The sequence below is a fragment of the Microcebus murinus genome, chromosome 11 (genome assembly GCF_040939455.1).
Source record: "Microcebus murinus isolate Inina chromosome 11, M.murinus_Inina_mat1.0, whole genome shotgun sequence".
NCBI classification, from domain to species: Eukaryota; Metazoa; Chordata; class Mammalia; order Primates; family Cheirogaleidae; genus Microcebus; species Microcebus murinus.
The window spans coordinates 13,351,422-13,364,690 of record NC_134114.1 but is presented as its reverse complement, the minus strand read 5'-3'; positions in this window follow the sequence as shown (position 1 = coordinate 13,364,690).

Genomic DNA, 13,269 nt, shown 5'->3' with positions numbered 1-13,269 from the left:
TTACCCAAAGCAACTGTTTCATTTTCCTTCTATTCCTTATGTGCTACACAAGCATTTTCTTTTCCCACCATGTCTTCTGTTCTATGCTATAAGAGTACAGCCCAGAGCAGTATGTTCTGTCCCTCACAAGCAGCAGCACTTTGATGTTGGGAAGTGCTAACCTATGCACGAGTCTTCTAATGTCAGTTGCATTGTTTAGAAGCACAGTAGTTCCTTCCTTGCCTTCAGATAATTATGCCCATTGGTGTCTTCACTTTTCAAAAAGCAGCAAGAAATGTATAACCCCAGAGCAACAGGAGCACAACCCACTGCTACTTCCTTTTTCTAGAGTCTTTTGCTCAGATCAAGCTACTACTTGCTGTATTCATATTCTGTCAGGAAGAATTACAAAAGTAAATAACTTTTGTTTGCTTTAGAACTCTACTTTAGGCATTATTGGAAACCACAGTTAATTCAAACATAAGCACTGTGCAGTGACTTCAATATTTAGAAAGGAGAAGTTGTGCTATCCTTCTTTTATTGAGTCAATCATACTCTTCTAAGGAATTAGCAATTTCTGTATTCCTATCACTTAAATGGTAGTAGAGAATGCCTACAGCTTTTATTTTTTTTGCAAACTTCAGACATGATAGAGAGAGGAACAAAAAAATGAAGAATATAAAGAATAAGGTAAAAGAAGACAGTGAGAGTGAGAGAACACAGAAAAATAAAAGCAGCACGTCCGATAAAAATGGAGTAGAGTACCCCCAAGAAATGGTTCATATATTAGACAGAGACTCCTGGGACACAGTTATCAGCCAGGTGCTGTATATCTTATATATGTAACTGGTACAGCAACAGCAAGGCTGTGTTTAGGAAATGAATTGGCTAATGAGGATCTGCCTGACTCAATGCATAGGGAAGATTTCAAACCCAATTGTTGCAAATCAGTACTATTTTTTGTTGTTGCATTTCAACGTCCCTCTTTAAATCAAAGTGAGGACGGTGGTACAGGGAAAAGGAAGCCTGGGTTCACCTAGAATAATACTTTTTGTTCCCAGCAATTCTATCAACATAACAATAATTGTGCCAAATGTCATAATACGAGAGCCAACAGAAGAATTTGAACACTTTGTTTTCATTCTGGCTTTAGGAGGATTTCGGTATATGAGATTTCCTCGCTTAAATAATTTACCTGAAATGTTTAAAAAACAGCTACTATTTAGTGAGTGTCTGTGATGCACTGGTTATGCCTTCAGGTACCTTAAATGGGATAATTTAAGGAACCCTCACAATATCCCTATCCTTATATTGCAGGTGAGGAAACTGAGGCTCAGAGGGACTAAGCAACCTTCCCAAAGTCTAACATCTAGTTAGTGATGGAGCTGGGTTATAACCACAAAGTAGTTCATTCAAACATATTGTTGATCTCTCAGACATTCCAACACATTAAATAAATTAACATCAGCTAGGAATTTTTAAAAAATGACTTCTTGATTTAATTCTATTCACTGCACCTACCACTAATGTCATTCATCTACAAAATAAATACAAACTGGACAGAACATGAAAGAATATTGTCTCTGGTCACCCTCTAAAATAAGTAAAAAAAAAAAAAAAAAACAGGCAGAACTTTTATGGCCTGTACCAGGTGGCACATCATATGCCTTTATAGGTATGTCCATTTGGACAATCAGTGTTTCATTTTTCATTTTAAGCCCCACCCCACAACCAGCAGAGAGCTAGTTTTCTACACCACGCAGCCCCATGTTACTTTTATAGTAGGGCTGGTGAGGGCGTGGGGTGCTGTTCTTGTTTAATTCTGGAAACCAGCACTTACAATGGAAACCTGATCCTACAAAACTATACCTGTGGGACAATATCACCTTTCAGTCTCATAACCTTTAATTGCCTATATAATTCACACTTTTATTACATAATTATGGGCTAATATCACATTTGCACACAAACTTCACACAGGCAGTAAACTGGGCACCACAATAAATCAATTACGGCAGCCTGAAAAAAATCAAAGACACATCTCTAAGGTAGCTACTTATGCGTATGCCCATTTAGAAAAATTTCCTCTCCCTCTTTAGCTTGTCTATTAGCCCATTGCTAAATCCAGAAAACTGGACCATCCCATGATGTCCACATCTTTTTTATCCAAGTAGAATGTCAAACTCAGTGTTAGAGATTTTTCTCAAAAAGATTGTCTTGATAGTGGTATTCAAATTAATGTAGAAATATTTCAATATTAATAACTAGCCTTCAGTGGGCTTTTTAGTTTGGAATTTACTACCTCATATATTTTTCTCGTAACACACCAAGCAACTGTGTGAAATGTCAGGCATGTGATTATCAACATTCTACACATATAAAATTGTGAACTAAGAGAGAGATGATGTAATATGATGACCAGTCACACGGCTAGGAGATATTGTAGTCAGGATTCAAACCTAGGTTTTCTGAGACTGAAATGGTCAGGGAAAAAAAACAAACACTTTAATATGAAACAGTCCATATTCACACAAATTTTATTAAACACAAATCAAGAAAATATTCTAAGGGTAGACTATAAGCATTTCCCTGAGGTATTTTCTATAAATTCAAGCATACTACAGCTTACCACCACATAAAAGACAAAGATGTGAAACCAGACTCAAAATGAAAACCAACATAACTATTTTTACTGCCCACGCTCTGTATAAAAAGCAGAAAGAGGAAAAAGCTTGAAGATCAAATGACAAAGAACTTTCTAAATCTGTCACTTAGTAACATATTGCCAAATTCGTGTTGTCTTGGCCCCAAAAAGTTTAAATTCTGCATCCCACTGTGGAGGATTTCATTCTCATTTTCTTTCATTCTCTCTCTCTCTCTCTCTCTCTCTCTCTCTCCACCCACCCTCCCGCAGCCCTCCCTCCTCAGCATACCACATTCTTGGGCAAAATGGGAGAATAACAAAGTTACTGATTAGCACATATGTAATACAAAAAAAAAGTGTAGAGTTAACTGTTTTCCTCTCTTTGATATTTTCTGTTTTCCTCCCACTTTTACTGAATTTTCCACGATCACATTGTCTAATGAAGACTTGAGGTATTCCAGGGCCAGATAAAACACAAAGACATAACTTATGCCTCCAGAGATGCATACGTGCACTGCACACAAAAACCTACCCCTGAGCTGCTTCTTTCTCCGTGTCTGCATTTCAGACCATCTACCATCTACAGAACATTGGTTGGCAATTGGTAATTCTTTCCAAATCCAAATTTAACCTTCTAGAGTCACATTAGTGGATGGAGTTTGGGCATCAAACCCTCCCAAGTCAGGACCAGAGAGGTGGTGCTTGAGCAGAAATCAAGCCCGCTGAGCTGTGCCCACAGGACAGAATAGAACCTTCCAGAGGCTGCTTGGCATTACTTGCCTGGCACGGGCTGAGTTACTGTACTTACTCGGGGCACTCAGAAGAAATTCATCCACCTGAGCCAACAAATCATGGCCAAAGCTCACACTAATTACAGTCTGTGGGTGGCCAGCATAACCCCAACAATACCCCTGTGATTAAACCTCAGGAGGCTTCTGAAATGTCTGTAGGTACAGCCTGGCCGCCTGCTCCCCACAGCACCTAGGTTTCTTCAACAAACTGTTGGACAAGGTTACAGGAAACTCTCCCTTTCCACATTTTATATTTCTGTAATAATTGAGTCTCTTATTTAAAGCAGAGATCTGAAAAAAAAAAAATAAGATCCTTAAAAATTACCTCTGGCTCAATATTCTTCCTAATCATTGCTATATTTGAATAACAAGTACAAATGAAAACTGTCTTGCCTCTGTTTAAGTTGAGTCATGACAATGCAGAGCTGAGCTGCTTCCAAAGACTGCTAAGAATGGGCTCCAGTTCAATTTAAATTATTATCTCATCGTGGAAAATGAGTGGGTTCTGTGGGGGGTCTTCGGGTCTGTTCCTAGGTTGCATGCCATAAAGGCTGTGCCCTTCACAACCGTGAGCAAAAGGACAATTTGTAAATAAGTGAAATGTAAAATTGCATGTGCTAAAATTTGACCCTTTTTTTCATTAGAAAGCTGAAAATTCTGGCTTCATTCTGCAAATTTCTTCAATAGGTTGAGTTGGAAAATTTCCACCAAACTATATATATTGATTTTATAAATAGAACACGCCATATCACACATCCAGTGTTAAAAATGCTCTTGGCTCTGCCTTCAAATGCAACCTAGTACCCAGTCACCGCTCACCACCTCAACCGCTACCACACCGGCTCAAGCCCTTATCTCTCACTGGGAGTATAGACTCCTTACGGAACCTACATAGCCTCTCAAGGGTCTATTTAAAACACATGAGTCTTTGAAAACATAAGTCAGGTCATGTCACTGCTCTGCCCAATATCCTGCAATGGCTCCTTAGGTCCCTCTGAGGAAAAGCCAAATCCCATAAATGGCTGCCATCTCCCCCTTTAATTAGCTCCCACTAGAGCTTTCCCCCTCCTCCTGGATTCAGCATAATGGTCCTCTGCTGTCTTCAATTTCACCTTGGCTGTGGCTCCTCTTCCTGCCTAGATGCCTCTCCTCTAGATATCTGCACAGCTAATTCCCTCCTCCTTCTTCAAATCTTTGCCCAAATTATCCCATTTCCATGAGGCTTCCCCAGGCCACCCTATTTTAAATTGTAACCACTGCCTTTCTTCCTCCCCTACTACTCTACTGTTCCTTCTTCCATAGGATTTAGTCTCTTCTGGAATATTATGTAAATTACTAATGTATTATGGTTATTGTTTGTCACCTGTCTTTGTTCATTTGGTTCATCCGTGTATCTCAAATCACCTGGATCCCTGATTGACCACAGTAGGGGCTCGGTAAATACTCGGTTCATGACAAACACATGTTCTCACTAATAAGCGGGAGCTAATAGACGGGTACACATGGGCACAGAGTGATATAAAGGACAAGAGAAATCAAGAAAGGGGGAGGGGAATGGGGAGGTGGGATAAAAACTTACCTATTGGGAACAATGAACACTATTCTAGTCATGGGCACACCAAAAGCCCTGACTTAAGCATTATATAATACAAGATATCCATGTAATAAAAACACTTATACCCCCTTAATATTTTGAAATTTAAAAAAATATATTTGATTAATGAATGTTGAATGAAAGCCTAGTTGGAAATGGAAGCCAGAATTTTCACGGTAAGCATAGTAACTTGTAAACATGCCCTAATTGAGAAGCACTGCATTGCTGTCTCTTACCAATATAACTGATTGCGAACTTAGGAATTTCCTTTTCCTTACATGCAGTTCTCAATATTGATTTACTCTCCAACACAATCCCCAAAGGAATGGAAGAAGTTCTAGTTACTGTCTTTCTACTCCAACCAAACCCATACGCTTTGAGGAGACCAAATGGAAAGTAGGCACATGAACCTAAAATTTTTCAATCATGCATGAATGTTTATTGATATATATGTATTTTTTTTCTTTGTTTTTTTCGAGACAGAGTCTCACTTTGTTGCCCAGCCTAGAGTGAGTGCCGTGGCGTCAGCCTAGCTCACAGCAACCTCAAACTCCTGGGCTCAAGCAATCCTTCTGCCTCAGCCTCCCAAGTAGCTGGGACTACAGGCATGCGCCACCATGCCTGGCTAATTTTTTCTATTTATTTTTAGTTGGCCAATTAATTTCTTTCTGTTTTTAGTAGAGACAGGGTCTCGCTCTTGCTCAGGCTGGTCTCAAACTCCTGAGGTCAAACAATCCACCCGCCTTACCCTCCCGGAGTGCTAGGATTACAGCGTGAGCCACTGTGCCTGGCCTAAAATGTACTTTTAAATATCTTGAAATTCTATCAATTGTCTTATGATAGTACAATAGTCTTAAGAAGCAAGGGAAAATATATGTACAAATCTCACAAACCAAAAAAAGTATAAAATTCAATCAAGTGATCAACTTGGATGAACCTACAGATTTCTATGAACAAAGAGAAGAATTGGGGAGCATTGATATAACCTGAAGCCACAGGTGTGGGCCACAGGACCGGAGTCCTACCTTTTTTTATGTTTAAAGTCCATGATATAACAACTATTACATAGGGCTCCAGGAAGCCTGCCAAGGCCAAGCACAAGAATCTTAGCCCCGAGCAAACTGAATTAACAGGGAGGCAGGCTACTCTCATCCATAAACAGGGAAGCATCTTTTAACCTTGGGAAAACACAGAATTAATCAAAGAAAATTTTAAGAGCACTGAGACCCTCATATATTATTTAAGTTAAAATGAAATCCAGAGGCCAGGTGTGGTAGCACACACCTGTGGTCCCAGCTACTGGGGAGACTGAGGTGGGAGGATCACTTCAGCCCACAAGTTCAAGGCAGCCTGGGGAGCATAGGGAGAACTCATCTGCAAAAAAGAAAAATTGGTTTTCATTCTTTAAAAAAAAAACTTTGAAGAGTGCCTGGCACAAAATAAATGTTCAATAAATATAGGCAATCATTATTTTTAAAAAATGGAATCCATGTGCATTTAATGTGCTTTCTGTGACAGACTTCTGAAACCAAACATTCCAAAGTACTTGGAATGATTTGGTCTATTGAAGTGACAGTCTTATGACGTCAATTTAAAATATGCAACTGAGTCATTGATTTAAACTTAGGGTCTTAAGTTAAAATTATGCTGAGTTTGTGCATGCTAAGTCTGTGCAAAGATAATTGAGGTCCTAAAGTTTCTTTTTATATTTATAATAGTTATTTAGCATGAGAGAAAGTTTTATTTTTAAGGAAGATAATAGAGTGCTTAAAGAAAAGTAAAAAGTATAAAATTTATAAGTGCCTGCTTACTAGAGTAATATACTAGGTTGAAATGGGGGTTATCTAGGTTCATAAATGGAGCCAACATTATTCAAAGGCCCCTTAGAAATTACTGTGAAATCCGCTAAATAGTATAGTATAGAATAAAATAGAATAGAGTAATAAGGTTTGTAAACTGAACTTTAAAGATTCAAAAACAATTGGAGTTTGAATGCACAACTTCCTTAAACTAAATACCAGGTGGATCAAAATCAAAGTAAATGATTCATTAGTCTTTTCTGAATTTTCTGCCTTTTTCTGCACACCAAAAACACTTCGGTGAAGGTGAAGAACAACGAAGACCCAAAAGCAGGACTCTGAGCCAAGGAAAGCTGGTGTCAGGAGGAGGGAATGTCTTAAAGATGCTCTTTAGGAATAGAGGCAGTTTCTAGACGAGTGGCCTGAGAATGTTAGTGTTAAGAGCAGAAGGGGAAGTTTTCCCTGAAAAAGAAAAGGTGATATTAATTATAATAATCACACGAAAATGCTCAGAAGTGCTCCAGACACCATGAGTGAGGAAGAAAGGAACCCATGTAGGACTTGCCAGAACCAGGAAGGGAAGGAAGTTGCTCAACCCAAGTTCTTGGAGAACTACAGCTGTGACAGAGGACAGAGTCAGGGGGCTCCTGGTCTGAGCCCCTCTCCCCTCTCCAGAAGCCCCCTTTATCCTGACACTCTGTCATTGCTGCCACAAGTAAACCAAGGGGATTTCTTGGGGACACTTTATGTCACACACTAAAGAATGAATGTGCATGGATGATACTCTCTCTTAACAAGTTTCATTTCCATGATTTAAAAGAGCTGAGCTCTAAATCCTAACTGCTGAAGGCTTTCTTGAATTCTGAGGGAGGGGTGTCTATAGTACTTAGTAAATCTAGCAAAATGTAGTTTTTAAAAAAAAGTCATAATACCTCAAATGTCTACAGGTACATGATAATAATACTGCTGGTTAACCTTTATTTAGTTTACAAAAAGGTTTTTTCTGCACTGTCTTCTCTAATCCTCAAAAATGGCCCAATTCTCAGGGGCACAAATCAAGTTACTCTTAACTTGATTTTGCTTAATATTTCCACTGTGTAACTAAATACACGCACACAAGTACACACACCCATTTTCTCCTGATTCTTTGCAAGGGGATCAGCTGCCAGGAGAGGAAGGGCCCAGTAAGGACCCTGTGCCTTGGAGGGTCGGATTCCCCTCTTGAATTTCAGACAATCCAGGTTTCCGAGACTGTGGGACAGGTGTTGACAGTGACTATACCAAGGAGGGGACTTGCTGGGAACCTCTCTGGGCAGTCAGGAGACCTTCCCTGAGTGACCTTGATCCCATTCTCTCCTTTAATGCCCAGGTAGAGGAAATGTTGTTTCTGCATTTCGATGTGTTGGAATGAAAATCCTCCCTGTGCTGGAGGACTAGAATTCTCTTTCTCGGCTCGTCATTCACTGGCTGGCGATTTTAGGCCCCTCACTCCATCTTAGGCGTGTTTTCCCACGTGTAGGATGCAACGTTCTACATATATGAATTTAAGAGTATCAATTATGATTATATAACCTGAGCACAAGGCATAAAATAATAGTTCCCAGACTGCTGAGATAAATGGATGCTACCATTTACCAAGTCCTTTTCGTTACACCACCTCCCTTGAAGGCAGGAAGGTGTCCACGGCAGCCTCGGCCTCCTGTTCGAGTCCTGAGGTTTCTTCTTCACAGAGCGGCTGGTGAACGGGGCACACGTGGAGGTAAACAATGGTGAAATGGTTCCTGGCTGGCCGCCGAGAACCAGAGCCTATCGGCTTCCCCAGGTGGAGACAAAACACGCAGGGCCTCACAGGTGAGTGTGAGCGATGCTGGTCGCAGAGAACTCCTCTGGGGTGCCCAGAGGCAGAAGCAGCGTGGGGACCCAGCAGTGCTCGCTGCCTTGTATGTGGGGCCCCGTGTCCCCAGCCCTGCGTGGCTACAGCTGGCCACCCATCTGTCTGCTCCCAGTGCCATTTGGGGACAGGATAATAAGAAGGCCAAGCCTAAGTGATTCTGCTTTCTTTCTTTTTTTCCCACCAGCTGCTAATAGCTGACAAAGAGATTAAAAGGAGAACATATTAGACCTCCCTTTCCAATTCTAGCAGCAAGGGATACAGACATAAAGATATTTTATGGGAACTGCAAATAGCTACCAGATACTGACACTCATTTAACTTGACAATGAGCCTGTCCTTTATATACCCTACTTTCCTGTCAATAGAGTTTTGTATTTAGACTTCAGGGAAGAAGTCGATATGAGCTATTTGAGATTTCTATTATTTTTCTCTACATAATTTTTTAATTGAATATAATATTCTGTTTCATAACTAATGTTTTGGAAAAGTTAAATATACATATATTTTCCCCAACATACACCCAGAAAAATTATAAGATATATTACAATAACTTATTTTGTAGACTATCTTCTCTGTAAAGTTTAAGTAATATGCCTTTTTTTTTTTAGATGAACATACCTGGTAACTAAACTCTGAATTAGGTAGGGAATAACGTGCTTTTATATCTCCAGAAGATGCTTTATGAAGTCTTCCAGATAAATGAAGATTTTCAAAGGAAATATTTATGAAAATAGTTTTCTTTTGAAAGAGCCACTGTTGCAAAGATGGCTAATCAGATGTATAAGGGCAACTCTAATATCAAATATGCCTTTTTATTGTCATATTCTGTGTACCAGTCTTTATTAAGACAACATGTGTGACACAGAGAATGGGAGAACTGGACCACACATTGCATCAGAGAACAATCGATTCCACTGCACAGGACAGTGAGGGTGCGAGGGGTTTGATGCTCAAAGCTACACGTGAGTTTGTGCAAGCGTTGGAAGCAGAGCCCGGAGCTTCTAACTCCTCACTGGGTGTTCTTTCCTGAATGATGAAAGCATTTCCCTGTTCTTGAGGAAAAGTAACACAGAAATGCACGCTTCTGGGAAATGTAACTCTGACTCACCGCCTTCGCCAGCTCTTTCCTTGTGGAGAGAAAAGTGGGCTGGCTGGGGCAAGGCAAGAAGATTTCTGCTTTAGCCTGTCTACACAGTCCCTAGGGCAGAAAAGCCACTGAAATCTTATTCTTATTTTATGATATTTCCAAGTCACAGGTTCTAAACCTGCTACTGTGTGACCTCTATTCCGCTGACCTCTGTGAGCCTTCTGCCCCAGCCCGTTTGCTTTTTAGCTGAAGACTCTTCCAGCGACAGACCGAGGGCAACGTCTGGCGCTCTGATCTTTCCATGTGAGAGGTGTGAAACCAGGCAGGTCTCCCTAGCGTTTCCATCCAGGGCATGCTGGACAAATGGACATTCCGGGCAACCCTGAGGGACATGAGGGGGTCCCAGACATACACCCTGAGACCTGAATGGAAAGTGCGAGGGTAACCCAGCGTGGAATGGAGCACACAGCCTTTGCCCTTCCCCACTAAGCTGCTTCTTACTCTCAGTTGAGACACTCGGAGCTGGGTGGAGATTGAGTGGATCTGTCCATTCCTTCTCACCCAAAATAAGCCAGTGTTCCAAGATGGAGCCCAGATCCATACCAGGGTGAGTCAGTTGTTCCTCCTGCACATTTCCCAAAAAGGGGCGGCCAGTCTGTGTCACCCTGTACTTGACTTAATTCTAACAGCTCCATCAGGTGCTCACTCAAAAAAGCACCGGATGACCAGTGTCAGGAATGTATAGATTATCGTCTTCCTTTCTTTTTGGATCTTATTGAATAAGCAAATCCTTTCCTTCGTGTGCATCAGTCACGATTTCCAAGAAGCAGACTCAAGATGGAAATGGATATCCAAGATGGGGGAGGAGGGGACACCTCTGAAAGATAAAGGGGAGGGGGGAGATGTTGGGGACGGTCCTCAGACTGAGATGCAGTCTGACACCTGTGACAGGGGACGGAAAGATGCAGGATGTGGCAGGAGGAGCTTCATCCTGGAGCAAGCCCTGAGCACATCGTGTCCGGGCTGACGGTGAGACCTGGCGCAAAGGTTACCCATTAGGGGAAAGCTCACCTTCTGCAGGAACGACCTGGTGCTCGTCCTCCTGCCATGCCAGTCACTGGCTGGGAGCTGCCCAGGGAAAGTGAAGGCTCTGTATGAAAGTCCCAGCGAATTTGAAGACAGAGCACAGAGCTGAAGGCAGTTCGATAACGTCCCACCCTGAAGCAAGTCTTCCTGAGGGGAGAGCTGCGCAACCCGCTGCAAGACCATCACATGTGTGTCTGCTACCTCTTGTGTTTTTGTAGCTCTACCCTGAAGCTTTCCTCCATGAAAAGGAGCAATCAGCCCTCAAGGAAGAAATGGCATTAGCAGTACAGGGTGTAACCACACTGGTAGTGCTTTTTTGGTTTTGCTTTTTGGCTGAGAAAATGATTCCTGTTCCTGAAATAAGAATATTATATTTCTTTCAGGCAATTATTATATTTTAGAGATGAAAAGGGCCTTCTGAAATAATTGAGTCAGTTTATATTTGAGGAGAGCTGATTTAAATTAAACAGGCTTTCTCCCCTACCTCTGGCCCCCATATATTTCTGGAGCAATCTTCCTGATCTCTCTTCCAGATTGTGCACCTAGAAGCCAGACATCTAGGTGGTATGGTTTGATGGCCCAGATATGACTGCTTGGAAGAATTCCAGGACTGTACTTATTTTGGCACAATTCTAGTAGAGGCTTATGTGTGGATTTGATAGCCAGTGGATCATTCTGGGCCTCATCTAAATTCCAACAAATGATCTCACCCCATAGGATTCCCCCAAACTGTGATTATTTTATAGAGATAAACTGTGCTTATCTTTGTCCTGTGCTCCAAATGCAGATGACACTGCCCCTTCTCTGTTCCTCCTTTTGATTAAAATCTACTTTCATATTATCGATGTCTGCATTGCCCCAGCTATGGTTCATACTGGCTTCAGTATTGTATTTTTCGAAATAGCTCAGAGTATATATGTTCTCTGAGTTCTTTGGTCTTCTACACTGGGCTGCAGAATGTTTTCCAAAGCTCAGTAACCTGATTCAAATTGCCTAGAAAGCTTTTATTAGGGGCTTGTTTCTCAGGCACACTGACACCAAATGTGTCCAATAATCTGTAATGAATGCTGAAAAGCGCATTTTTGCTTTTTTTTTTTTTTTTTGGCACAGCATAACTGGAACAATCAGATCACGTATTTAATTGGCATAGCATCAGAACAGATTTGCTTCCTTAGCCTAGAAAAGAAATAGGAATGCCGCACTAATTGACTTGAAAGCTAGAACATGCGTTCATTTCTTACATCAGACTGGTTTCTCCTTGTTTATATAGGCCTCAAGACCCCTATTCATAGCATAGTAGGTTTCAGGATAAGGGCAAGTTGTTACAAAAATCCCTTACCCAGTGCTCATTTGTGTACTTGCCTATATCAGTCTAATATAGTGACTTAACTTTGTTCCTCCTCCATCATACTCTCACTTTTTCCTTAAGATTATTAGATAGCTCAAAAAATACTGAGTATGTGTTAAGTACTAGGTACTATATCGTAGATGCTGTGCATACAGGGGTAAACTGAGATCTCTTAACTTATATTATAATGTAGGTGCCATAAGAGTAGGGGCTTTGCTTTGTTTATTGCTACTCCTTCCATACCTTGGAGGAAAGGAGCTACTTAGAATCAAAAAATAATTATCATCTTTCCCAAGAACGATTGTGGATTAGAGAGCAATTCTGGTCAGATACTTAGATAATAATAGCTAATACATTTATTAAGGGCTTATTATAATATATTCATAGGCACTGCTTTCACATCTCTCTCTCTAAATATATATATGTATGTGTATATATACATATGTATCTGTATCTATATAGGTAGACATACATAGATATTTATATGCATGCATATGTATATATAGATAGATATTTATATGCATATATGTATATATGCACACAGATATACAGTTTATTCTCATTATTTGTAGTCATTATGTTCTATAAACTTGCCACAAAAACTAAGTTAGGAAATACTGAACCACTGCTCCTTGGGGAAATAGAGGGTTAGGTTTTTAAGAGCACCTGGTCACAATATTTTGATCAACTGATCAATTCATAACTTTGTTTTATATATGTTTCTCATTTAATACATAATGTTGATTCATTAAATTTAACAGCACTGTAACTCATGTCTAAACAAAGCTTATCTAACACATGTATTTTCTCTGTAAGGCACATCATAGCTTTCCTGCACTTAGGAACACTAGACAGGACTTTAGCACTCCACTTAGGGGGCATTTTAAATGAGAAAATCACCAAAAAAAAAAAAAAAAGCACAAAAATGTGAAAAATGTGGCATTGAATATATTGAGAAAAGGACACTTGTTTATAATAGGAAAGCTGAAACACAAAGGCAGAGCATTGACTTGTTTGAGCTCGCTGGGAACACAGGCAAATCTCAAA